A 27,694-nucleotide genomic window follows, 5' to 3' on the forward strand; every position below is an offset into this window, starting at 1 on the left:
GAGGTTTTCTCATGTGTCACAACACTGACACAACACTGAAGATATTTATTTGTACCCCATCCCCCAAGCTCAACAATTCCCAAAACAAGAAAAGATTTAAAATGGATCCAAAAAGGCTATATCTAATTTAGATGGCTTGGTTAGCATCTATTTTCAATTTTATTCTTCATTCAATTCACAAATTTTCTCTGCAGTCAAATTAAATATGAAGGATGAGTTTCTCACTAGGTATGAACACTACCAAGTTGATGATTATATTTTCTCTGGAATTTGGCCTATATACTATGGATTCATGTTTACTAAACTCCTTTATAAGAATATATTAGGGTGCTGCCATCACTGGCCTTCTGTTTGGCAATTTGTCTTTCTGTATGAACTTCTAAGTCAGAGCTCTATACTGCCTGGGTGATACCTTTCCAAAGGTTCAAAAGGAAATAACTTTCTCTTATCTACTTTTGTTTCATTTTCTTAAAGCAGGATTCTCACCCTTGGCACTATTAGCATTTTGAATAAGATGACTTTTTGTTGCTGGGTCTATCTTGTGGTCTGTAGAATGTTTAGTAGCATTCTTGGCCTCTGCTCACTAGGTGCCAGTAGCAACCAACACCCTCTCTTCTGACCATCAAAAATGTCTCCAGTCATTTCCAAATGTCCCCTGGATGTTATACCCATCCTGTCGAGAACCTCTGGCCTATAGAATAGTATTCACATCTCAGAAGTGACAGTAAGATAAAGTAGGTATTTATTTATTGGTGAGATGTAGCTGGGAGTCCAAGCTGGTACTGTTCATTCATCTCCTCAACATAGTTACTGTTTAATAATTCAGGAGGCACATGTGGGGAGCAGTGGGTTGACACATATTCTGATTTAACCAAACTGGTACCTCCTAATAGCTGGATTTGGTGGAAGCTTATGGTTTTGAAAAGGTTGGGTCCTACTGTTTGTGAATCATCAATACTTTAAAGATAAGAAAGGGAAATATTTGAATAATTTCACATGTGGAGGTGCTTATCCCAGGGCTCAGCTCTGCCTCTGAGGTGCTGTGCTCTTGCAGAGCCCAAACACAGCTAGAAATAACCAAAGTTTATTTATACGACTTCCAGGAGGCAAGAAATTTCAAAGAATAACCTAGTGGCTAGCCAACAGAAGAAGGCTCAAATTTAATGGACCCAAAGTATTTGAGGAGAAAGGTTTTAATTGCAAGAAATGATTTGAAATGAAGAAGTACAAAGCTCTAATCACTAGTGGCCAAGGAATATCCTGGCCAAGATACAGAGAGAGGCTACTGGATTAGTTTAGGAGGAAGCCTAGTTTATGTAAAAATAGAAAAAGCACCTCAGAAATCTTCTTTCTTTTCTTTCCTTGATTAAAATCACTAGGATGAAATTCCTCTTTTTTTTTTTGCTAAAGTGAAATATTTAAGGTCATAATTCAGAAGAGTGTCTGGCGATCCTAAGATGTATATAAAATATGAAAATCTGAGGCATATTTGAAAAGAAAGTAAAAAAATTAAGCAATGAAAATATTCCCTTAATAGCGTAGATCTGAAATATTAGCATGTGGCTGTGTGGCTATTAGAACAGGGTAACACAAGGGCTTCTTGCAATCATGCACATATTTAGAAGTCCCCATTACCCTGTGATGTGTACAGGTTATGGGAAAATACTTTGTACATAAATTTTTAGGAAATGAAAAATCTTTAATGATTGGATTACATGAAAATAGTTATATTTAGAAAAGTACAATATACAAAATAATTTCATAATTTGCAGGAAATCCCTATAAAGTATTTATTCGCGTAGCTACAAGTAGGGTTTAAGATTTCAGTTTTTAAAGGAATAGCAAACGTATTTAAAGAAATACAATTTGTGTGTTTATGTGTGTCTGTTTTCTCCTAGAATCAGATATTTTTTAGTTCCAGAGGGCATTTGTTTTTTAAGCATTCAAAAAATTCACTGAAGTTACTCTCAAATTTTTACCCCTTATCCTCCTATCCTACCCTCAGGGACTCTTTTGGACAAGTTTGCAAGTCCTCTACTCACTTCCTATAAAAGCATGCTGAGTATCTGTCACTACTAGAAACATTGTGGCACTAGTCCTATGAGACAAGAAATTTTTTCTTCTTAATGTATAGTGGTTATAAGTAAAATGAACAAATTATTTAATTACTCAAGTGATCACTCTGAACTCAATGTGTGTATTTCCCTAGAATAGTTTAGGCTAAATTTTAAAATCCAAGTAGATAGTTAGATGCCATATTGTTTTGTGCCCACTCACATTTATAAAGGAAAGGATTGCATTTTGGTTATCATCTTAAAACGGCAATACTTTATTTACCAACTGGAGATAAAGTATTTAAAGAAAATTTTAAGAGTCTTCTAGATATAGATATTCACAGCCATAAATACTTTTTAAAAAATAAATAAAGGCTATCTTTTTACTCATTTCTTTCTGGCAACTTGAAAATCCTTTTTTTAAAAAACTAGTGGAAAAGACCAGATTTTGTTTCTTTTAGTTTAAGCATGAATCAATTCATATTTATTAAGTATGAGCACAGTAAAGATTGAGAAGTTATAAGAGTACAAGGTTCATTTTAGAAAATATGCTTGCTACTAGAAAAAGAATTGAAAGATATGTATACTACTCCCGCTGGGCATGAAAGATCAGCTGGAAATACCCATGGAGCTATTTTTAATGAAGGAGAAACAAGTTTCCTCCTCTCTTTGAGGGTTCAGTAACCTGATCCTTGGAGAATAACTGTTTTGATGAGCCTTGAAAATATGTCAGATAGGGGTGAATAGTGTTGGAAATAATAAACTGAGACCCAGCAAGCATATCTGCAGGCACTGTACCCCAGGCTACCCCTGAAATTGATTTGAATTACCAAGAATTTTTGCCAATTATAAATCAAGATATTGTTCTGCTTTTTGCAATTTATCATCAGGAATCTTCATGAATATTTGTCAAGTTTCAGCCACACAAATGTACATAGCTATTAATATCAATAATAATAAAGCCAAAAAGGAGACAACCTAAAAGTTCAAAAATAGGGGAGAAAGTTAAATTACTGAGACATTTTTGCATTGATTTATTGAAAGGCGATATAGACATCGCAATAAATGACGTTGCAATAGAATATTTAATGCATGCAAAAGTATTCACTACATATTAAACACAAAAGGAAGAGTTATAAGATTATACATACATCATGATTTATGTGTGTTATGGGCAGTTGTATGACTAGGTCAGCACATAGTAAAATGTTAACTGGTTACCTCTAGCTTTTACTGTTAAGGATTAGGGACCATGTTAATAGTTCTTTCTTTTTCTCTTTTTGTTTTTTGTTTGTTGGGAGTTTTTTTGTTTTGTTTTGTTTTGTTTTGTTTTTGTTTTTTGTGTTTTGTTTTTTTGCCTCGATTTAAAGATTCGTTTATAGTTCATTCTTTTTTTTTTTTTAATTTGTGGATTAAAGCAAATTTATCAAAGACCTTCTATGGGCCAGATGCTGTCTTAAGAGTCAGGCACCATGTTGGATAAGGCACGCTTTCCTGAGTGTATCTTATTTTAAAATTATACTTTAAAGTCAATGGAAGTCCAATAAATTTCAGTTTTTTAAAAATTATAATTTTAAAAATCAATGGGAAGAAGTCAAAACTTAGAAGTTTATTTTAAAGGAAAAATTAAGCTTCTCAGAGTAACTAGCAGTGTTTAGAAGAGTAGGCGTCCAAGCCTGTCATTGGAGGAAGAACACAAGGACCTGAAGTTCCAGCTCTTTCTGCCTCCTACTGAAGATACTTTTAGGCTACCTGCCTCGGGAGAACGAAAACAGGGGTGGAAATACACAACACTGCAGGTAGGCTTGTCTCAGTCTTATGGAGGAGGATTTTAAAGGCTCTGTTGTTAATAGTTCAGTCCTGTGAAGAATAAAACACCTTCAGAGTAGTTTAGATTGCCAGCATCTGACCCCGTATGGTAGCAGAGAAAGCGCATTTGTACAACTTTTACAGACATTGAGGAAAGAAAGTAAGATGAAGACAGAATTATCAGCATTTAGAAAGGAAAAAAAAAAGAAGAGCTCCTATTTGGCATAGAGAAGATTAGCGTGAAAGCAGCATAAGACAGATTTGTACATCCCACTGACAAGGTTGCTCCGCCTTCCTATTGCCTACGTGGAAATGCAGGAAAGGAAAAGAAAAGCCCGAGTTAAGGTTCAGGCTGTGCAACTATTTGTGAAATTATCAGAACCTTTGATAATTCCCTTGGCATTTTAATAAAACTCACCATTAATATTTAATTTTAATAATTTTGAGTTAGTCTTTCCAAACTAGCATTCTCCCTGAGACAGACTTGGAAACTTTTTTCAAAGCCGTTTCAACAAATAAATGCTGACATGAAGCTATATTTAAAATTTTTTGCTTAGACATAAACATTCTTTATACTTCCTTTATGGCATAACTAGGAATTTGTATGAACTATGTATGGATTGATGGTGTACTTTAATATTTTAGAACCAGGTGAAATCACAGTCTGTGCTTTGGTATGTTTGGGCATTTCTCAAGAGCATGTCACTTTTCAGGCATATATTTAAAAATTGATCATCATAAATAAATGCGAAGCACCCTCCTGAGGAAAGCATTCATTATGGGCCAGACTTTAAGACTGGAATTTGCAATTGGAAGCTGCAGGAGTTGGTGTGCAATTTAGCACTTACTGTACTGTTAACCATATAGATGGTTTCAAAATAATTTGACATTTAGGAGAAAGAAAGAATACCTTTCCACTGTGATAACATAGAATAGTTTCCCCAAATTTTTTATGCAGTTACATTCATTGCCATTTTTATTAGTTGGTAAGTAAAATTCTAAGGGATACGGTAAGTAAACAACAACAAAAAATAGCCTGCAAGTTGTGATTTTGTTCTTTTAAGATGGTTTCATGATTTTAACCTTTTGACCATCAATCTCTTAACTTAAAAGGAACAAACACTGAAATCACTCTTCTATTATAATTTCTTTTATTTTTGGCCTTAGATTTTGTAAATGGACAACTCTTCTCTAACTTTCAGCAATCTAATTTATGAACTTAGAACTGAAATTGGAAACTGAAATTTATGAATTTATGAACTTCTGATTAGAAGTGAAGTTAGCTCCTTTAGTTTTAAATGGGCTCCTACTTAATCCACGTGCTAAATTAAAGAGTTCATGATACAGTGTGTGTCCTCAAGGGGGAAAAAAACAGGGTCCAAATTTGACAACTGCACTATTGCATAACAAATGAAGGTAGCTTAGTTTCAAATGTGTCAAGCTAAAAGTGTCAGAAGCCATTTTTTAAAGGGAACTGTAAATTTTTTCCAGGTATCAGCTGCATGCTGACATGTTTGAAGTTCAGCATTTTAAGTTTTTAAAATTAAAATTAACATACAATATTGTATTAGTTTCAAGTGTACAAAATAGTGATTTGACATTTATATACATTACGAAATGATCGCCATGATAAGTCTAGGTACCATCTGTTACTGTACAAATTTATTACAATATTAAAATGGAGCTACATCTAAATTAGATTTTTTCGTAGGTTTTAGGGAGTGCATATAAAGTACTTTTTAGATGTGACTCTTTCTGAATAAAGCCTTGTTAAAATCAGGGCAAAGTCATTCTGATCCATAATTGGGAGCAACAAGGAAAAAAAACTTCACAGGAGTATAGTTTTCTTTTAAACTGCTTTTCAGAGTGACATAAAGTTACACACACATTTTAAGGTTTTGTTTGTTTAGTAGGGATGGGGTGGTAGCAAGATAAGTGCATGGATAATGCAAAAACCAAATTTTAGTCAATAATTTCATCTGTCTTCTTACACTCTTTATTGAAGGTATCAGCAAGCAGTGAGACTGGTCAATCTGAGAATTGTGGGAACCTTTGTGATATTCTTTGCCACATTAAATACCCCGCCTCTAGCACCTTCTGTTCAGAGAGCTAATTAACAGCTAAAAAGAAAAGACAACAGATGGGAAAGGAAGCATAGATGCTCCCAAATTGGTAAAACAGTCTCTGAATACTGGGAGTGAAATGGCTCCATTTGCATTCCTATTTGGTGGCCTGAATTCACACATCATAGTATGTTTTAAATGATGGACACCATTTGCTGAAGATGCTTCATTCTTGCCATCAGCTGAACAAGACTTTTAGAATTGCTGGGTTTGTGAAACTTAAAGGGAGATAAAATAGTTTAGGACCTGAATTCAAAACTCATGAAAATTCATGAGTTATCCATAGGCTCTCTGGGTTTATGACAGCAGATTATATTTTGTATCGTGGTGATGGATAGAGAAAAGTTTGTTACGTGTGTGTTCCGGAGGCTGGAAAGGGTTTTTGGTTTTGGTTTTAGTTCTGGTAATGGAGGGAGAAGCCTTGAAATGAGAAGGTGAAGTGGGAAGGAATAGGAATTAAGTCCTACAGACAGTGTCCTTCCTTCTCTCCCAAGAATGCTGGCTGCCCTGCAAGGAAAAGGTCAACATGTTGTGTTCAATAATAGCCGAAGGAGGAGATAACAGGACTCAGACTAAGTTGAGTGGATGGCCTACAGCTCACAGAAAGAAAATCTTAGAGGGCTGTGTTTGCCAAAATGGCAGCCTGCAAGCTGGGCCCCAGCAACCCCACAACTCTGTCAGTGAAGGAGAGCTAATTATCAAGGGTAGAGTGTGACTAAGGGGGATCCACAAAGGAAAGACCCGTAGAAGAAACCATTTCCTCCATTGGCACCCAAAAAATCAGGCTTCGGAGCATCATTTCCTTATGCTAAAGAGAAAGGAACTCTGTTATGATTTTTATGTATGGTTTATCTTATATAAATCTACAACCATATTTTCTTAATTTCTGTACCACTAAAATAACAATGGCATAACAGTCACTTTACATAAATGAAAAGATGATTTTATGAATGAAACTGTAAGCTTTGAGAGAAACAATTCTTTGAATTATCTCATTGAAATGAAGTGAAAATGAAATTAGTGTGCTCTTCCTTTCAGTCATAAATGCTCTGTGCTGTCTTGTGTATTTTATTTTCTTCTGCAGTGAGATTCATTTCTGAAGAGAGATGGGGTGGAGAAGAGGGGGGCGGTCTGCTTCTTGGGCTGTAGGTGATCAGAGATTTAAGTCCCCTAGGCATCTGACCGCCTGAAGTTCTTCTGTGCCAAGGAACTGCAGAGTTCTGCTGAGGATTCTAAGCAGGGAAGGAGGCCAGAAAGACAAGAGATGGTGCACTGAGAGACTCCCCCTGAAGGATGCTGAGTGAACTTGGTCCACCAGGGCAGACCTCCTCTTTTAGAACGGGAGCAAAAAGAAGGGCTGTGTTGGTATCTATCAACTCCTTTTGGTTCCTGGGGGGAAAAATGAGCAAGTACAGGCCATAAGGCCTTCAGCCCTTGTGAAAAGGGCTTGGTCATTACCATGATTCTCTGGGTGCAGCAGACAGTTGAAGAGGGGAGGGGAGCACATGATTCCCTAGTCTCAGACCCGGGGAAGAGTTCATTGGAAATGCAGTAGAATCGATTTTCTGATCTTGGAAGATGACATAGCCCTGTCTGCCCATGAGTTCCTTTGGAAGGAAAGGAGGGCACTTTCCCCCATTCCCTTCAGTGTTCTCCTGAATAGTCCATTGTGGAACATCGAAGGGAGGAGACTGTACAGGCATTTCCAAAGGATATTAAGACTTTTGAGATCTTGCATTAAGATTGGATCTGATAGGGCAGCCCGGGTGGCTCAGCAGTTTAGCGCTGCCTTCACCCCAGGGCCTGATCCTGGGGACCCCGGATGAGTCCCACGTCAGGCTCCCTGCATGGAGCCTGCTTCTCCCTCTGCCTGTGTCTCTGCCTCTCTCTCTGTGTGTGTGTATCTCATGAATAAATAAATAAAATCTTAAAAAAAAAAAGATTGGAGCTGATAGGTGGTATCAAAGTCTACTCAATAAACTGAAAACAAGACTCTCATAACAAGGAAGGAGGAATGTATGTTAAAGATTTTTTTTAATCTCACTAAGTAATGATGGAACAAGTAAGATGCTAAAGCGTATTCAAGGATCATTTGAGGAACAGAGCATTTATAGGCAGTTTAATGAAATAATATTAGAATAAAATTGCTAAGTTAGATGCAAAACTGGCTCATGTCCTAAAGAGCAATAGGCTATAGCCTCTGGAGTTATCTTTTCTACCACACAGAGTTACTGTGTATTTCTGCTGGAAACAAATCTGTAAATTAACGTGTGACTTCATAAAGACTGGGCTCTTAATTAACATTATACTAAAAAGCTAATCGTCACATTGGTGCCTTAGGGGCAGCTCGGGTGGCTCAGCGGTTTAGCACTGCCTTCAGCATAGGGCCTGATCCTGGAGACCTGGGATCAAGTCCAACGCCAGGCTCCCTGCATGGAGCCTGCTTCTCCCTCTGCCTGTGTCTTTGCCTCTCTCTCTCTCTCTCTCTCTGTGTGTGTGTGTGTCTCTCATGAATAAACAAACAAAATCTTAAAAATAAATAAATAATAAATAAAATGGTGCTTAGTATAATTTTAAAAGGAGTTCTCCTCTTTGCCTTGTATTACAAGTTTTGAATCATTTTCTTGACATCAGGGAATCTATCAAGTACCTCTATATGTTTACCCTTCTTACTCTTGTTCCTAGGCTCATGTGACCCACATGTGATAACACCCATGATTGATTAACACAGGCCTTTTGCTTTTGTCTTCCTCTCCCCTGCCCCTTCACACACAGAGACACATACACACACACTCGACATGTGATGCAGAGATCCAAAGAGAAAGAGAGTCCAGTGATTCTTCCGCTGATAGAATACACCAATGTGTTGCACTCACTGCTAATGTAGAAGAGGGAACTTAACTTTTGAATTATTCTACAAAACTCAAGAAGCAAGTGGGCATGGTCCACATTAATTCCTTTACCATGAATACCAAGGGAATAGCGAAAGTTTTTGTTGTACAAAAATTTCCTTGCAACAACTATTGGCGGATCCAAGAGGACTTAGAGGATTCAAAATCACATCCTTATAGATATATGAAGGGTGACGCCAAGGCGGCAGCAACCAAAGCATATACTTTGTATCTGAGGTTGGTACTTCTGAAATTGGCTCCTGGCTGCAGCCTCTTTGTGTTCCTTCAGAGGTGTTTATAGGGACCCCTTTCAGCTCTCTTTTCTGTTTCCAAAACATAAACCTCCCTTCCCTATTTTGGCTCACACCCACACAACGAATGAAACCAAATTCAGTTATAGGAAACTATGGCGCCAAAGAGAATAATTTCCTTATTAAGGTAAATTATGCCTCCTGATTCTATTTAACCCAGATGTAGTAATTTTATATTTTTATTCTGCTTGGGAAAAAAATTGAATTTAAGAGTTCTGAGAATAATTTAAACAATTTAAGACCAAAGCTGCCATGGAACCTCCAAAATAATGTAGGAGCACTTTGAGGCTTTTTTTTTTTTTAACCTTTGGGATGGCTTCTGGAGTGATTCTTTGCAATTCTTTCAGTTAGTTAAAACCCCTGTCCCCTCCATAATCAGTTTTGGCTTCTTCTAGCCTTGGATCAGTCCTTGTGTTTTCAGTAAACAGGATCCCTTATCCCTAAAAATAGTGACTCCCCCCCCCAACCCCATGAGTTAATCTTAATACTCTTCCTCATTTGGAATGTCTGTGGCAAGATTAAAAGAATCCTACTGTTTTGTTATTTCAAAAAACATATTATTTGGCTTTTTCTAGACTGATTTAGATATTTACAACCCAATAATGTGTTTGAAATTCTTTTACTACTATATCTTCTTCACAGTATTGCTTCATCAATCATATCAAAATTTCTTTTGATGTTAGTTTTCCATAGTTCCTTATGACAGAAGAATAGAGGCTTGCCTCATGATGAGTTCTGTACCACCATCTGGTAACAGTAAACTGACATGGTGGTACAGAAAGACACACTTATCCTGGAGCATTTTTCACCTACAAAAGCGTATTCTGTGAAGGGTCAAGTTTGTTTGTTTTGCTGATTGATTCATTGGTTTTACAAATGTAGCAATGAATATGTCATTTCACTTATTTTATAAAGACAAAAATTCATACAAAATATAAGATACCAGTAATGTTTTTGATAGTTCTGTAGTGTCCTCTATGTTTATCACCTTGCAGTTAATTCCAATAATTCTCTCTTGTTCTTTTATCACATTTTAAATTAATTCAACAAACCTTTGCTGAATGCCTGCTACATGGTATTGATGGTCCCTGCCCCTAAAGAATTTGCAATTTAATGACCACAAGGAATGCACTTAACCAATATTGATACTGGCCAGAATGGTATATTTCTTTAATAAGAAGATATACTATTCATGATCATGAAAACATTGACTCCTTAAATTTTGACTGAATACCATCCAGAGTATAGCTAAAGTGACCTTAGAAATCATCTGGCTCAACCATCTTATTTTTATATAAAAATTCATCTTATTCTTTATTAGAACGATATATATTTGTTATAGAAAGTTTAGAGTATGTAAAAAGTGAAACAAGAAATCAAATATCCAAAGTCCCAGAACAATTATTATTAATTATTTTATTAATTATTATTAATTATTATTATTAATCTTTTAGTGTGCAGTTGACCCTCGAACTACAGGAGGGTCAGGGATGCTGACCCTCTGCACAGTTGAAAATCTGAATATAACTTTTTAAAAAGTTTTAATTTTATTTCCAGTTAGTTTAGTGTAATATTAGTTTCAGGTGTAACATAGTGATTCAACATTTCCATATATCATCTGGTGCTCATCAAGACAGTGTACTTCTTAATCCCCATCACCTATTTACCCCATTTCCCCTGAAACCTCCGCTCTGGTAACCCTCAGTTTATTCTCTATAGTTAAGAGCCTTTTATTGATTTGCCTTTCTCTCTTTTATTTCCCCTTTGCTCATTTGTTTTGTGAAAATCTGTGAATAACTTTTGACTCCCCTAAAACATGACTCCTACTCTTGATCAGAGCCTTACTGATAACATTAATCAACACTTATCTTGTGTGTTACATGTACTACTTACTGTATTCTTACAAAAAAATAAGAGTAAAGAAAATGTTATTAAGAAAATCATAAGGAAGAGAAAACATATTTACAAGTATTATAAAAGATCTGCTCCTAAGTGGACCCATGGAGTTCAAACCCATGTTGTTCAAGGATCAGTTGTATTTCATTTTAGTCTCCTCACGTACTTTATTTTTACATATATCAGGTAATATTAAATATACAACTTGTATATTGACTTTTCCATGAAATATTATGACATAATCCTTTCCCAATACTATTAAGAACTCAGTAAACACTTCTTAATCTAAATAATATTCAATTATTGTATAAATTGTAACTTTGAACTTCTTCTACTATTTAAGTTGCTTACCCTACTTCACGATTGAATGGCCTTGGCTTAAACCTTTCTCAGGATAAAAATCTCTGAAGTAGATTTACGGGTCAATGTATACGCACATTTTTAAGGCTTTTGCAAGACGGTTTTTGAACACCATGCATTTTATATCTTGCATTTGACTTTATCTTCACTGCAGGTTTCATTAGCCTTCCTTACACATACTCTTCTGCTTTTTAATTGGCAAGGAAATCACCAGGAACCGAGTATACACTGGAGGGAGGAGATAAACAGAGTATTCAAAATCAGCTCCAAAGAAAAGATGGAAACTAAATCTAGCTAAGCTTCCAGTAGCACCCTCCTTAATTAAGATACTTAATAGTATCTCCTTTTAAAGTGGCATAGAGGGATCCCTGGGTGGCGCAGCGGTTTGGCGCCTGCCTTTGGCCCAGGGCGCGATCCTGGAGATCCGGGATCGAATCCCATGTCGGGCTCCCAGTGCATGGAGCCTGCTTCTCCCTCTGCCTGTGTCTCTGCCTCTCTCTCTCACTGTGTTCCTATCATAAATAAATAAAAATTAAAAAAAAATAAAAATAAAAATCTGAAGATTTAAAAAAAAAATAATAAAAAAAATAAAGTGGCATAGACCTTGACTTACACAAGTGTAGAAAGTTAATGGTTCCTTACTTATGGAATTGAGGGGGAGGCAGAAATTAGATTAGACTCATACATTTCTAGAAACCAGAGTTTTGGATAATTTTTGTTAGTAACAATTTCAAGCAACACAGCTTTTTCTAATAGCTGCAGAGGAGTATGAGCAGAACAATGAGAAAACAGATAGTCATGGGACACCTAAGTGGTTCAGCGGTTGAGCGTCTGAGCCTCTGAGCCTCTGAGCGTCTGCGCGTCTGCCTTCAGCCCAAGGCATAATCCTGGAGTCCTGGGATGGAGTCCCACATTGGGCTCCCAACATGGGGCCTGCTTCTCCCTCTGCCTATGTCTCTGCCTCTCTCTCTCTCTGTGTCTCTCATGAATAAATAAATAAAATCTTTAAAAAAAAAAAAAAAAAACAGTCGCTACTGTTACTGATGAGCCATCATGGGGAAGCTAGTTTATTTTGGGCTAGGCCAAAGGGCCTGGGGTTCACAGAGGACCAGTGTAGCCTGGAACATCACATTTATTCTAAGACTGAAAGACCTATGGGATCCCTGAGCTCCACCCTGGGCCCCTGGGTTCCTCTGAATGGAGTGTATTGATACAGGCTGGGTGGTCTGGAACTTCTGCAGACCCAGCCCCCATTCTGGACTGAGCCAGAGCCAGGTCACAGCACAGTTGACTCAGGAGTGGCTCTGAGGTTGCCTAAATAGCATTTCATTCTCAAGCACAGACAAGTGGAATGTGAAATAGAATTTCTGATGGAGGTGCCAACTTTCCAGGGGCTGTGGCCTGCGTCCAACCCTTCACAGACTCAAAGACTCATAATGTCCTCTCAGTCCTCACTGCTGAAAGATAAATAAGTCCATTTTTAAAACTTTCCTCAGAGCACCTCCTTTACATGGTCCCTGTGGATATTTTCTGATTGGGTTTCTAGCTCCCCACCCCCCATCCCTCCTACCTTGTGGAAACCAGTTGTGTAGTCAGAATCTAACCACAGCCAGCAAGAGAGAGGGTAACCCCACAGACCCACTGGCAGCACATTTCTGTTTTTACAGTCTGAACCATATTTGCCTTCTGCTTTCTTAAAAAGTACATTTAAACACTGGTTTAGATCAGCTTGAGGTCTCTTGGGATCCCTGAAGTTTTCCTGCCATGTTTTCAAATAGCCAGTGATAATCTAAACTATTTATAAAGCTTGGGTTTCCAGCTCATGTGTAATATTTATGTGCGCCCTCACAATTTTGAATGATAAGATTACTGTTTAGTTAACCCAGCAGCCAGTTGGCTTACCATTAAGTTCGTATTTATTCTTGATTTTGTTATCACAGATTTCACTTTGCAGAGAAAGAGGCTTACACTTGGCCTTCTATTACCTTTGCGGCTTTTAAATCCAATACATGAAGCTGCTTTTTATGTGAGCCTTCCGATACTGTGCAAACACCGTCCAGATTCAGAACATGTCCTATAAACTGCTATAATCTCAAATGCACTAATTTCCTTAGGCCCCACAAAATTTTAGAACATCCCAACTATGTCCTAGCTGAAACAGAGAGTTTTTATTTCACAGATAAGATGGTTGAAACGTTGGCTTGCTCTCTTTCTAGTTCTTTGTCTCAATTCCCACTGTATGCACCTATCTTGTCAGTGGGAGTTAGAGGTAGTTTTCATTCCAAACCGTCCATTTGGTTTACCCAAGAAAGTTTTGGCAAATGCAGGTTGATAGGAGGAGACTGGGAGAAGTGCAGTCAGACAGTTCTAGACTCTATATACAGGCTTCAGAAATGACTGACCAACTGAGAAAAGAAGTATTCCTGGGATTTTGGACATGACAAGGAATAAAATTAAGTAGTCCAGATAAAGGCTTTATTAATTAAAGCAGTCATTTTAATTTTAATACTTTGTCTAGGAAGAGGACCAAGCCAATACTTAGAACAAATGCAACATTTTTATTTTTCCAATAGAAGCCTATGGCAGGCAGCATGTTGGATGTGTATGTTGATTTTATGCAGGTAATTCAATGTGAAAACTAGCGTGTGGATACATAGACTGTGTAAATGTTGATGATACACATGAGGATATGTTAATTGGAAATAGTTTTAAAAGGGAGTAAGTTGGGCAGCCCAGGTGGCTCAGTGGTTTAGCGCTGCCTTCAGCCCAGGGCGTGATCCTGGAGTCCGAGGATCGAGTCCCGCGTCAGGCTCCCAGCATGGAGCCTGCTTCTCCCTCTGCCTGTGTCTCTGCCTCTCTCTCTCTCTCTCTCTCTCTCTCTCTCATGAGTAAATAAATAAAATCTTTAAAAAAAGAGTAAGTTATAACTTACTTTAGTCTGCTTTTGTATTGTATATATAAGATTGTATGCTTTGCTATATAACTACAAGCTTTATGTGCAGAACTCATTGCTTTTTATGATGTTGCTTTTTTGGTAGGCATTCTTAGCTCTAACTGTGTTGCAAAAGAGCCATTCCATTTCTGATTCTGACAAGGTAGGTTATGGTTGATTTCTGTAGAGCAGTGTTATCTTCCAGGAATATCACAGACCACACGGGCTGACTTCCGAGTCTGTAGAATTGAGTCACAATATGAGCTCTCTGTTTCTCTCTGGCCACCATGTCCCTCCCCTGAGACATTTATGCACCGTAGAGCAGTGCGGCATATCAGCCTCATCCCTTGGACTTGATATGTTTAGGACCAAATTCTAAATTAGAAAGAAAAGTCTAAATATAAGTGCCAGTTTTGAATGACTTCCATATTGCTTTTCTCTCCACTTTTTCCCATTGTCTTCTTAACAAAGGAGAATCACTAAAGCTGGAGGAACACTTAGTGGAGCTAGATTCCAATAGATGTCTCCCGTGGTTGCTGTGTACCTGACATGAGTACTCGCCATTCCTTAGGAAATGACAAGGAAAATCACAAACATACTGGAAATTGTTGGGCACCTGGGTGGCTCAGTCAGTTAAGCGTCTGCCTTTGGATCCGGCCATAATCTCAGGGTCCTGGGATCGAGTCCTACGTTGAGCTCCCTGCTCAGCAGGGAATCTGCTTCTTCCTCTCCCTCTGCTCTTCCCCCTGCTCATGCTCTCTTTCTCTCTCTTTCAAATAAATAAATAAAATCTTTTTTAAAAAAACAAATTGAAAAAAAAATAAAATAAAAAAACAAATTGTTGAAGTTAGAGACCTCAGAAGACTTACCATACTTGAAGAAAAGAAATCACAAAATAACCTCTCCTTGTATCCTATATTCATCCCTGCTGGGTTTTCTTCTTTGTGAAATATCAGGGGAGAATTTCAGCCTAACAGTTGATTGGAAGGCATTGTTTTTATCAGATAAATAACATGGGTTTTGATTTAGACCTGGGTTTAGTTCCGTGATCTATCCTATACAGGCTGTGTGAACTTGAGGTCATAATGGATTATTTGAGGATAGATTGAGGTGATCCATGTAAGGCCCTTAATAGAATGCTTGGCTCATAGTAAATACTTCATAACTTTTGACTGTTCTCCATGAAAATCTCTATCATCGTTTATCACCACCACCACCTTCATATCCTGGTAATATGCTGCCACCACCACAACCACCACCACCACCATCATCTCACTGTCCTTATTGTTTTTCTACCTTTGTCCATTCCTCAACTCCCGTTGCAGACTCTCTTCTTCTTTCAAACCTTGAGGTTCTTGAGGCTTATGTCCTATGCTCTTTGCCTTTCTCTCATTACACGTTCTCCTCAGGCAGTTTCGGGTGGGAGGGTAGGCTCATGTATCAGCCACTGCTGGTGACTCCCAGATCCATGACTCTAGCCCAGATCTCACTTGTAAGCTTTGACCATTATATCCATCTGTCCACCAGTCATCTCCTCTTGAATGTCCCAGCAGCTCTTCAAACCAAACCTCAACCTTTCTCTCCCCGGATCTTACATATTCTCTTTGTTTCTTAGGGAAAGCATCATAATTCACCCTGTTATGAAAGCTAGAAAACTAGTTAGGGGTCACCCTTGATTCTACTCTTTCCCCTTCCTCCAATGTTCAATGAATGGTGTCCACTATACTTTCTAAACTATGAGTGTAGGGACCATTTTGAAACTGAGAATTTCGGTGCCTAGCACAGTGCTGAAAAAATAATTATGGAATGAATGCATAAAGGAGTGAATGTGAAACCCACTTCCTTCCATTTCCACCGCCTCTTCTGCAGTTTGGGCCACCATCAGGTCTCACCAGCTTAATAATTCATAAGTTGGAAATTCCAGAGTTGAGATATCCTAATGCTCTCCCTGCTTCTGGTTGGAATCCCCACCCCAACACCACAGGCAGTTCATTTTCCACACTGTGACCAGAGAGATTGTTATGATACCCAAGAATCTTATCATGATCATGCCTCTTCTCTGCTTAAAGCACTTTAATGACTCTAAATGATCATCCTAATTTAATGTCCTGATTTACAGCTATTGTCCTGGTACAGTCATCACTCTAAAAAAATGTCCTGGACTGGACAGTAATGATATAATCACTCTATACCACATCTATTCTCAGCCTCTCATTCTGCTCCTCATCCTTTCCTCACCCCTCCATACTACTCTAGCTTTATTGAACCAAAAAATTTTCAAATTTATTGTAGTCACTGCTCTCACATGCTCTTCCTTCTGCCTAGAAAGTCCTCTCTCTCTGTGCCTGGCTGACTCTTACCATCCAGATCTCAGGCTAGACCTTTCTTGACAGAGGAGTCTTCTCTGACCCTCCAGGTCACGTCAGGTATCTCTTTATGCTTCTACAGCATCTTGCATCCTAGCACCCATTGTTTTCATTACCCGTTAATTTCTGTGGGTTCCCCATTAGCCTCCCTGCTCACTCAGGTCAGCAGCAATATCTGTTTGCTGCACAGTTGAATCCTGGTGCCTAAACTGGAGTCCTGCAGAGATAACTCTCTGAAAGTATTTGGTAAATGATAGAAGTAAAATATCATATGCTGTTAGAACAATCAAAGTATGTGTGTGGAAAAATCTCATTTCATAATAAATCTTCTGGGAACATGACTAATTTGTGGCTATAAACAGTATTTTGCCTTCTTGTCTCTGTTCATCATGTTTGTGGTAATGGTGGAAATGATTTCGTGTTCCTTTGATTAAAAGTTCATTCTAGGACAGGATTTGGCATCAGTACACACTATCAATTCCAGGAAGTCTTGCAGGTGATAATGTTGCAAAACAAAGCAAAAAACAGCTGCTTTCTAGCCTTTTCAATCAGTTAGGGCTACTTGTATTTCAACTATGCACTGCAGATTGGTTTTAAAGTTATTTGCTTTGAAGTTAAAATTAAATTTAGTGTCATTAGTCTAAGTTATCCTAGATTGTTTAAGTTCCAAATTCTATTCTCATACTAATAAAAACATACATAAATAAATGCCTTATACTTTTGATATAATTATTTGCATTGTATTCTTTCCAAAGTTAAAATCATGTGCCCTTAGATGATAATTTTACACTGCTATTTGATCTACCAGTGAGTCGGAACATTTTGTTGTACATGCATTGACTAGAAAGGAGTTCTGGACCTATCTGGGGGAGGAGGGGGGATCCGTGGACATCATTCTGCTGAATGAAAAGGAAAGTTAATAGCTTTGTCCCCAAGTAGAAATAGCTTTAGTGTTTTTCTGATTGCAAAAACAATATATAATTACTGCAAAAAAAATCAGGAAAGAGAAATAAAAATCATCCATAATCCTATTCCTAGGTTATTGTACTAAGCATTTTAAGGTAGCTATTTCTAGGCCTTTTTTTTTTTCTGCATCTATCATTTCCTTAATACAGATTTTTAAAACATGGAAATGGTTCTATTCCACACATGTCTTTAAAATGACCTTTTCCACTTAACAAGTTGGGAGTTTCAGGAAGAAACATGGATAAAGTAGATTTTAGGAAGTTTTGCTTTCTGGTGCATTGAGTAGTATATTTCCCCTTTTGCCTCCTGCGTTAAGAAAACTGCTATGATAAATAAAGTCCATTACTCTTTGAATCAGTCAGGTTTCATTTGAAGGAAACAGAAACAATGCTAGCTGTTTTAAGGAGAAAAAGATTTGATTTTTAAAAATAACTGTTTCCAAGACTGTTGGGCTGCTTAGAAGAGGAGACTCTAGGGTGACCCTCCAGAAATAAGCCTGAACTATGAACTCGACTAGCCAGGATGACAGGGAATCAGAAAGTAGCCACCAGAACGGATATTCCACGGACCCATCGCCCTGGCTGACATACAGGGACACACTTGTCAATGCCACTACCATTGGGCCTAGAGCCTCACTGCACCTGCTTGATCCGTACTGCCAAATAGTGGGTGCCCTGTATCCCCTTGTCTGGCTACTCCACCCTCAGTAAGCCAGGAGCCCATATGCAGGTAGCTGAGAGTCTTCATAACTGTGCTCATCACCAGAAATCAGAGATGTCCTCAGGTCTTTCTGTCTTCAGTATCTCAGGTTAGTGCATCCAATAGACAGACTTAAATTACATCTGGAACCCTGGTTCAAGGGAGTCTAGGAAACCTAGTTTATAACCATCTAGACTTTGCAGCCCAAACCCACCAGTGAGGAGGCGGGAGTGGATGTTGAGTACCGCCGTGTTCACCACACACCACTGCTTTGGGTATTGGATTTTTGTTCCTTTTGGGGACATCACTATACAAAGACTTAAAGGCAACATGAAGAGGGATAATTTATCTCAATGGGTGATTACACCACTCTTATTTATTTATTTACTGAGATACTTTATTTAAACTTTTTAAAATTTAAATTCAGTTAGCCAACATACAGTAAGTACATCATTAGTTTCAGAGGTAGAGTTCAGTTAATCATCAGTTGCATGTAACACCCAGTGCTCATCACATTACATGCCCTCCTTAATGCCCGTCACCCAGTTACCTCACCCCTACCCTCCAGCAACCCTCTGTTTGTTTCCTAGAGTTAACAGTCTCTCATGGTTTGTCTCCCTCTCTGATTTCTTCCCATTCAGTTTTCCCTCCCTTCCCCTATGATCTTCTGCTCTGTTTCATCTATTCCATATAAGAGTGAAACCATATGATAATTGTCTTTCTCTGATTGACTTTTAAGAATTTAATTCCAGTGTAGTTAACATACAGTGTTACATTAATTTCAGATGTACAATACAGTGACTCAACAATTCTATACATTACTCAGTGTTCAAGATAAGTGTACTCTAAATCCTCCTCACCTATTTCACCCATCCCCTCACCTCCCCTCTAGCCATCAGGTTTTTTGTTTTTTTTTTTCTGTATTTAAGAGTCTGTTTTTTGGTTTGTCTCTTTTTTTCTTTCTTCCTTTGTTTTGTTTCTTAAATTCCACAAGTGGGTATCATATGGTATTTGTCTTTCTCTAACTTATTTCACTTAGCATTGTAGTCTCTAGGTCCATCCATGTTGTTGCAAATGCCAAGATTTCATTCTTTTTATGGCTGAATAATATTCCATTGTGTGTGCATGTATATACACCACATTTTCTTTATCCATTCATCTATCGATGGACACTTGGGCTGCTTCCATATCTTGGCTTAATAAATAATGCTTCCATGAACATAGGAGTGCATATACCTTTCAAATTAGTGTTTTCATATTCTTTGGGTAAATATCCAGTAGTGGAATTACTGGATTATATTATAATTCTGTTTTTAATTTTTTGAGAAGCCCCCATACTGTCTTCCACAGTGGCTACCTCAATTTGCATTCCCACCAAGAGTATACAAGGGATCGTCTTTCTCCATGTCCTTGTCAACATTTGTTTTTTCTTGTGTTTTCAATTTTAGCCATTCTGACAGATGTGAAGTGATATCTCATTGTGGTTTTGATTTGCATTTCACTGATGGTGGGTAATGTTGAGCATCATTTTATGTGTTGGCCATCTGGATGTCTTCTTTGGAGATATGTCTGTTCATGCCTTCTGCCTATTTTTTAATTGGACTATTTGTTTTTTTGGTGGTGAGTTGTGTAAATTCTTTACATATTTTGGATACTAACTTTTTATCAGGTATGTCATTTGCAAATATTTTCCCCCATTCATTATGTTGTCTTTTTATTTTATTGTTTCCTTTGCTTACAGAAGCTGTTTGTTTTAATACTGTCCCAATAGTTTATTTTTGTTTTTGTTTCTCTTGCCTCAGGAGACATATCTAGAAAAATGTTGCTGTGGCTGATGTCAGAGCGATTACTGTCCATGCTGTCTTCTAGGATTTTTATGGTTTCAGGTCTCACATTTAGGTCCTTAATCCATTTTGAGTTTATTTTAGTGCATGGTGTAAGAAAGTGGTCCAGTTTCACTCTTTTGCATGTACCTGTCCAGTTTTTGCAACACCATTCTTTGACAACGCTCTATATATATATGAGATATATGTGTATGAGAGTGGACATCCTTGTTTTGTTCCTGAGCTTAAAAGAAAAGCTCTCAGCTTTTCCACCATTGAGTATGATGTTAGCCATGGGTTTTTCACATGTGGCCTTTATTATCTTGAGGTATGTTCCCTCTAAACCTGCTTTGTTGAGGATTTTTATCATGAATGGATGTTGTACTTTGTCAAATGCTTTCTTTTTGCATTTATTGAAATGATTACATTGATTTATCCTTTCTCTTGTTGATGTGATGTATACTGTTGATTGATTGCAGAATATTGAATCACACTTGCATTCCAGGAATAAATCCCACTTGATTGTGGTGAATGATTTTTTTAATGTATTATTGGACTTGTTTTGCAATGTTTTGTTGAGGATTTTTGCATCATGTTCATCAAAGATATTGACCTATAGGTCTCTTTTTTTGGAGTGTCTTTATCTGGTTTTAATATCAGGGTAATGCTGGTCCCATAGAGTGAATTTGGAAGCTCTCCTTTCTCTTCTATTTTTTATAATAATTTGAGAAGAATAGGTATTAACTCTTCTTTAAATGTTAATAGAATTTTCCTGTGAAGCTGTCTGGTCCTGGACTTGTGTTTGTTGGGAGTTTTTTGATTACTGGTTCATTTTCATTGCTGCTAATTGGTTTGTTCAAATTTTCTATTTTATCCCGGTTTGATTTTAGGAGGTTATATGTTTCTAGGAATGTATCATTTCTTTTAGGTTGTCTAGTTTGTTGGCATGTAATTTTTTATTCTCTATAATATGCTCTTATAGTTCTTTGTATCTGTAGTATAGTTATTGCTTCTCTTTCATTCCTGATTTTGTTTGAGTCTTTTTTCTTTCTCTTTCTTCTTCTTCTTCCTCCTCCTCCTCCTTCTTCTTCTATAAGTCTGGCTAAAGGTTTATCCATTTTGTTGATCTTTTCAAAGAACCAGCTCCTTGTTTCATTGATCTGTTTTACTGTGTTTTTCAGTTTCCATTTCATTTATTTCTACTCTAATATATTCCTTCTGTCTACCGATTTGTGGTTTGGTTTATTCTTCTTTTTCCTAGCTCCTTTAGGTTTAAGATTTGGTTGTTTATTTGAGATTTTTCTCACTTCTTGGGGGTAGGCCTGTATTGCTATAAGCTTCTCTCTTAGGACAGTTTTTGCTGCATCCCAAAGATTTTGGGCCATTGTATTTTCATTTTCATTTACCTCTATGTATTTTTTTATTTCCTCTTTGATTTCTTGGTTGACCCATTCACTGTTTAGTGGCATGTTATTTAAAATTCATGTATTTGTGTCTTTCCAGAATTTTTTTCTTGTGGTTGATTTCTGTGGTCAGAAAAGATGCATGGTATGACTTCAGTGTTTCTGAATTTGATGAGACTAGTTTTGTGGCCTAATATCTGTTCTGTTCTGGAGAATGTACTTGAAAAGAATGTGTATTCTTCTGTTTTGGGATGGAATGTTCTGAATATATCTGTTAGATCTATCTAGTCCAATGTATCCTTCAGAGCCACTGTTTCCTTGATGATTTTCTGTCAGATAATCTATGCATTAATGTGAGTAGAGTAGTAATGTCACCCACTATTATTATATCATTGTCAATTACTTCCTTTATGTTTGTTATTTGCTACTTTATGTATATGGGTGCTCCCATATTGGGTGCACAAAATATTTATAGTTGTTCTGTTTTCCTGTTGGATTATTCCCTTTATGATTATATAGTTTCTTTCTTTGTCTTTTGTTACAGTCTTTGTTTTATTTTATTTTTTTATTTTTATTTTTATTTTTTTACAGTCTTTGTTTTAAAGTCTATTTTGTCTGATGTAAATATTACTACCCTGGTTTTCTTTTCACTTAAATTTGCATAATAAATGCCTTTCTATATGTATACTTTCAATCTGCATGTGTCTTTAAATCTGAAATGAGTCTTTTAGACAGCGTATAGATGGATCTTGCTTTTTTATCCATTCTGTCACCCCATGTCTTTTGATAGGAACAGTTAGTCCATTTGCATTCAAAGTATTTTTTTAAGATTTTATTTATTTATTTATTCATTTATTCATTTATTCATTTATTCATTTATTTAAAAGAGAGTTATTTATTTAGAAGAGAGAGCATGGGTAGAGGGAAGGGTAGCAGGAGAGGGAGAAGCAGACTGCCCACTGAGTGGGAAGCCTAGTGTGGGACTCAGTGCCAGGACTCTGGGATCATGACCTGAGCCAAAGGCAGATACTTAACTGACTGAGCCACCCAGGTGCCCCTCAAAGTAGTTATTGGTAGGTAGGTACTTATTGCCATTTTGTTATTTGTTTTATGGTTGTTTTTGTAGTTCTTCTCTGCTCCTTTCCTTTTTTGCTTTTTTTTCTTTCATGGTTTGCTGGATTTCTTTAGTGATATACTTGGATTCCTTTCTCTTTATTTTCTTGCATATATATTACTGGCTTTTAATTTGTAGTTACCAATAGGTTTATATATAACATCTTCTTCATATAGCAGTGTATATTTAATTGATGATTGCTTAAGTTTGAACCCATTCTTTACTTCTCTTCCCACCCCTATGTTTTAGGTGTATGGTATCATACCTTACTTACATCCTTTTATTTTGTGAATCCCTTGACTGATTTATATAGATATAGCTAATTTAATGCTTTTGTGCTTTGTAGTTTTCTTCTACTTATGGTCTTTCCTTTCCAATTTGAAGTCCCCTTTAGGGGTGCCTGGGTGGCTTAGTTGGTTAAGCGTCTGACTCTTGAGTTAGGCTCAGGTCGTGATCTCAGGGTTGTGTGATTGAGCCCTGAGCTGAGCTCAGTACTGAGTGTGAAGTCTGCTTGGGATTCTCTCTCTCCCTCTCCCTTTGCCTCTCCTCACTGTTTGTGCACAATGTGCGCACTCTCTCTCTCTCTCAAAAAAAAAAAGTCCCTTTTAACATTTGTTTTAGATCTGGTTTAGGGGTGATGAATTCCTTTAACTTTTGTTTGTCTAGGAAACTCTTTATCTCTCCTATTCTGAATGATAGCCTTGCTGGATAGAGTGTTCTTGGTTGCAGGGTTTTTTTCTTTCAGCACTTTGAATATATATCATGCCATTCCCTTCTGGTCTGCAAAGTGTCTCCTGGAAAGTCCACTGATAGCTTAATGGGGCTTACCTTTTATGTAACTGTTTTCTTTTCTCTTATAGCTTTTAAAATTCTCTTTATCACTACTTTTTACCATTTTAATCACTACATGTCTTGCTGTAGACCTCATTGAGTAGATTTTTGTTGGGGATCTTTGTGGCTCTTAGATCTGGATTTCTGTTTCCTTCTATAGATTCAGGAAGTTTTCAGATATTATTTCTTCAAATAAATTTTCTGCCTTCTTTCCTATCTCTTCTCTTTCTGGGATTCCTATAATGTAAATGCTATCACACTTGATGGTGTCACTGAGTTCCCTAAGTCTGTTTTCATTTATTATTATTATTTTTTCTCTCTACTGTTCAGTTTCATTGCTTTCTATTACTCTGTCCTCCAGATCACTGACCATTCTTCTGCATCCTCTAGTCTACTATTTATTTCATCTAGTAAATTTTAAATTTCAGTTCTTGAGTTCATCTCTGGTTGGTTCTTATGTTTTCTAACTCTTTGTTGAGGGTCTCACTGAGATCCTCCACTCTTTTCTCGTCTAGTAAATATCTTTATGACCATTAATTTAAATTCTCTATCAAGTATATTACTTATCTCCATTTATTTTAGCTTTCTTGATGTTTTTCTGTCCTACTCTTTAATTTGGGACATATTCTCCTGTCTCCTCATTTTTGTCTAACTTTCTGTGTGTGTTTATATATGTTAGGAAAGTCCACTACATCTCCTGTTCTTGAAAATAGTGGCCTTATGAAGAAGTGGTTCAATGGTACCCTGCGGGGCAAAGTCCCCTGTTTACCAGAACCTAGCATCTTGGGGTATCTCCTATGTGTGTTGTGTGCACCCCACTGTTGTGGTTGGGCTGCTTTTGCCTTCAGTCCAGTCATCACTGATAGCTCTTGTTGCCTGTTTTGGGCAGGGTTTGGTCTCTGTGTTACTAGTGGGCCAACTGGGGCTGCCTTCGACTTAAGTTGAGTTAGACTAGGCATTTGCCAGAGATACAGTAGCACCAAACTTGAGTGCATTTTCCCTGTGTGGTCTCCTGAGAAGTTTTTGTTGTTGTTGTTGTTGTTGTTGTTGTTGTTGTTGTTGTTGTTTTTGATGAGAGGGGCCTGCAGTCAGACCTGATGTCTGCTTCCAGCTCACTGCTGGGGCCACAGTCAGACTGGTGTGTGTAGTTATCCTCCCCTTTCCCCAGGGAAGGAGTCACTTTGGAGCATTGCTGGCTCCTGTCAGGGCTACTTGCACACTGCCAGGCCTGTGGCACCTCTTTGAATGGGCTCCAGCCAAGGACATATTGAAGGGGGACAGGTCTGTAGAAGAACACCAGGGCAGGGCCACTGTTAACAAGTTAGGTGGAAAATGTTGGCACAGTGTTGGACAGTGTGTCTAGGCTGGGGGCAGGGGTGGGAAATGGTATCTGCCAACTCTGATTCTTGGAGAAGTCTCCTAAAAATCCCTGCCCCTCTGGCACACACTCTGAGATTAGTAAATCTTCGCCTATACCCCAGGCATTTTTCTTTTCTTTTTTTTTTAATTTTATTTATTTATTCATGAGAGACAGAGAGAGAGAGAGAGGGGCAGAGACACAGGCAGAGGGAGAAGCAGGCTCCATGCAGGGACCCCACCGTGGGACTCTATCCCAGGACTCCAGGATCAGGCCCTGGGCCGAAGGCGGCGCTAAACCACTGAGCCACCTGGGCTGCCCTACCCCAGGTGTTTTTCAAACTGCTGCTTCTATGCCTTATCTCTACTAGGCTGTTTGTGTGCTATCTCTTTAAAGGCAGAACTCAGTTTCTTCTCACCCTCCTGGCTCTCCCAGAGCTGAGCTCACTGATTTTTCACGTTCCAGGTGTTAAGCCCCACTGATTCTAAGAACTCACAAAATTAGGCCCCTCTGATTTTCAAAGCCAAATGTTACAGGGATTTGTCTTCCCTGTGTGGGTTCCTGTGCCTGGGGTGCGTGGTGTAATGGTCTGTTTCTCTCCCTCCTCTGTGCCCCCATTGTTCCTCCCTCCCTCCTACAGTCCTGCGGGTCCATTTAGCTCCCAACTACATTTCTACCTTTTGTACCCACTTTGATGTGCCCTCCTCTCTATGCATAGCTGTGGAGAGTCTGTGCTGCCAATCTTTGGATTGTTTTCTGGGTTATTTATGCTGATGTTGGTGTTATCTAGCTGTATTTGTAGGATGAGGTGAGCTTCAAAACGTCCTACTCCACTTTTTCCCCAGAAATCCTTGTCTCACTTCAGTTTATTTAACTCATCTCTGTTGCTATTTATTTTTCTATTTTTTTCATATAAACAATGTTCTGATAAACTGCTCTTCACAGAGTCACTAATTGCCTCGTGTTGCCAAACCCAGTGATCAATTCTCAGGGTTCATTTTACTTGACCTATCAGGACTATGACATGGTTACTCATTATCTCATTGGAACATTTTCTTCACTTGGTTTCCAGACCTCACACTTCCTGGTGTTCCTTCTAGTTCATCTTCTCAGTCTGTCTTCCTGCTGGCTCCCCCTCATCTCTCCAACTTTCTGCTCATCTCTCATCTCTGTTTACTTTACTCTCTTGTTCATCTTATCCAGTCTTGTGGCTTTAAATACCTGTACCCAACAGCTGCTTGATTAACAGGCACTTTTGGACACTTCAAAAACATCTCAAACTTAACATTTCCAAAACCAACTTTCATTCTTTCCCACTAGGTATATTTCACCTTTGGTCTTTTCCATCTCAGTTCATCGAACTGCCACCCTTCCGTTTGTATAGGACAAAATCCTAGGAGTCATCCTTCTTCTCTCTTTCTCTTAGATTCATGTTCAATCAATCCATCAGAAATCCTGTTGATTCTACCTCCAAAAATATCTACAGTCCAACTACCTCTCTTCATCCCCACTACTCTCTGCTGGTTTAAGCCACTGTTGTTTCTCTCTAGAACTATTGCCCCAGGTTCTCTCTGTGCCCTCCCTAGAGTCTAAAAGTTGGAACATGTCATTCTATGCTTAAAACACTCCAGTGAAATTCCATTTCAGGATGAAAAGTCAAAAATCTTATAATAACCCAAAAGCCTCTTGATGACACTCCTACCCCCACTACCACCATCTCTTTGATTTCCTTTCCTGTCATTCTTGTCCTTGCTCACTCTGTTCCAGCATCCTGGATGTCCTTAAGGACACCTATTCCAGAGGGACTTGGCGGATGCTGGCCCTTCTGCTTGGAATGCTCTTCCCCCCAGATGTCTATAAGGCTCTCTCATTACCTTCAAGATCTTTCTCAGCCAGTAAGACCTTCCCTGATCACCCTATTTAAGTTGCAAACTGACTTCCTCTCTGGTCCTCTGAACCCTCCTTCTTGGTTTTACTTTTCTCCATAGCACATACCATTTTCTAACTAACTGCTTAATTTCTTTCTTTTATTGCCTACCCTCTTCCCAAGAAAATTGATATTTTAATATATTATTTATTATTGAACCTTCAATGTCTAGGCATATTGGTAATCATTCATCAAATATTCATTGAAGAATTATCTTTGTACATGCATCATCATACACTTGTCTAATTATTTATTATGAATTGATTCCTAGGGTCACAGGTGTGCACAGATTATCCACAACATCATATCCTGGTCACACTATCCTTTCTGTTCCTTCAAGTCACCATATTCGTAGCCCCTTGATGCATTTGCACTCCCTTCTTCATGACCTCCTCCTCCAGGATACTCTCTTGCCGCACTTTTACTTGGTTTAATTCTTCTTATTTAGGTCTTACTTTAATTTTCCTTCCTTGGGGAAGACTTCCCTGATCATCAGCTGTTAGGTAACTTCCTAGTCATCTCATGTCACATCACCCTATTTTATTTTCATTATAGCATATGTCATTAGCAGATATTTTCTTATTTCTATATTTATTTGTTTGTCTATGATTTCCCTCCCTAGAATGTCAGCTCCATGAGAAAAGGAGCCTTGTATGTCTTTTTCAACACTATCTCAAGTAAATGCACATTTGATAATGGAATAAATATTGGGTATTATAATTTTTCATTATTACTGGGTGAAAAGTGGATTAAACATGAATTATTTTCCTGGATTGGTGAAGCTGAGCATCTTTCAAGTATGAAAGCCTTTTTTTCATCAGCAAATGCTGAG

At 37.9% G+C, this 27,694-nt stretch overlaps 1 protein-coding gene across 6 annotated transcripts in view; it reads left to right on the forward strand.

Annotated features, from left to right (window-relative positions):
- Nucleotides 1-27,694, forward strand: part of ANKRD44 (ankyrin repeat domain 44) — a 327,787-nt gene that overhangs the window by 245,633 nt on the left and 54,460 nt on the right. The window lies entirely within an intron of this gene.

This window comes from Vulpes vulpes, chromosome 16 (genome assembly GCF_048418805.1).
Source record: "Vulpes vulpes isolate BD-2025 chromosome 16, VulVul3, whole genome shotgun sequence".
Classification (NCBI taxonomy): domain Eukaryota; kingdom Metazoa; phylum Chordata; class Mammalia; order Carnivora; family Canidae; genus Vulpes; species Vulpes vulpes.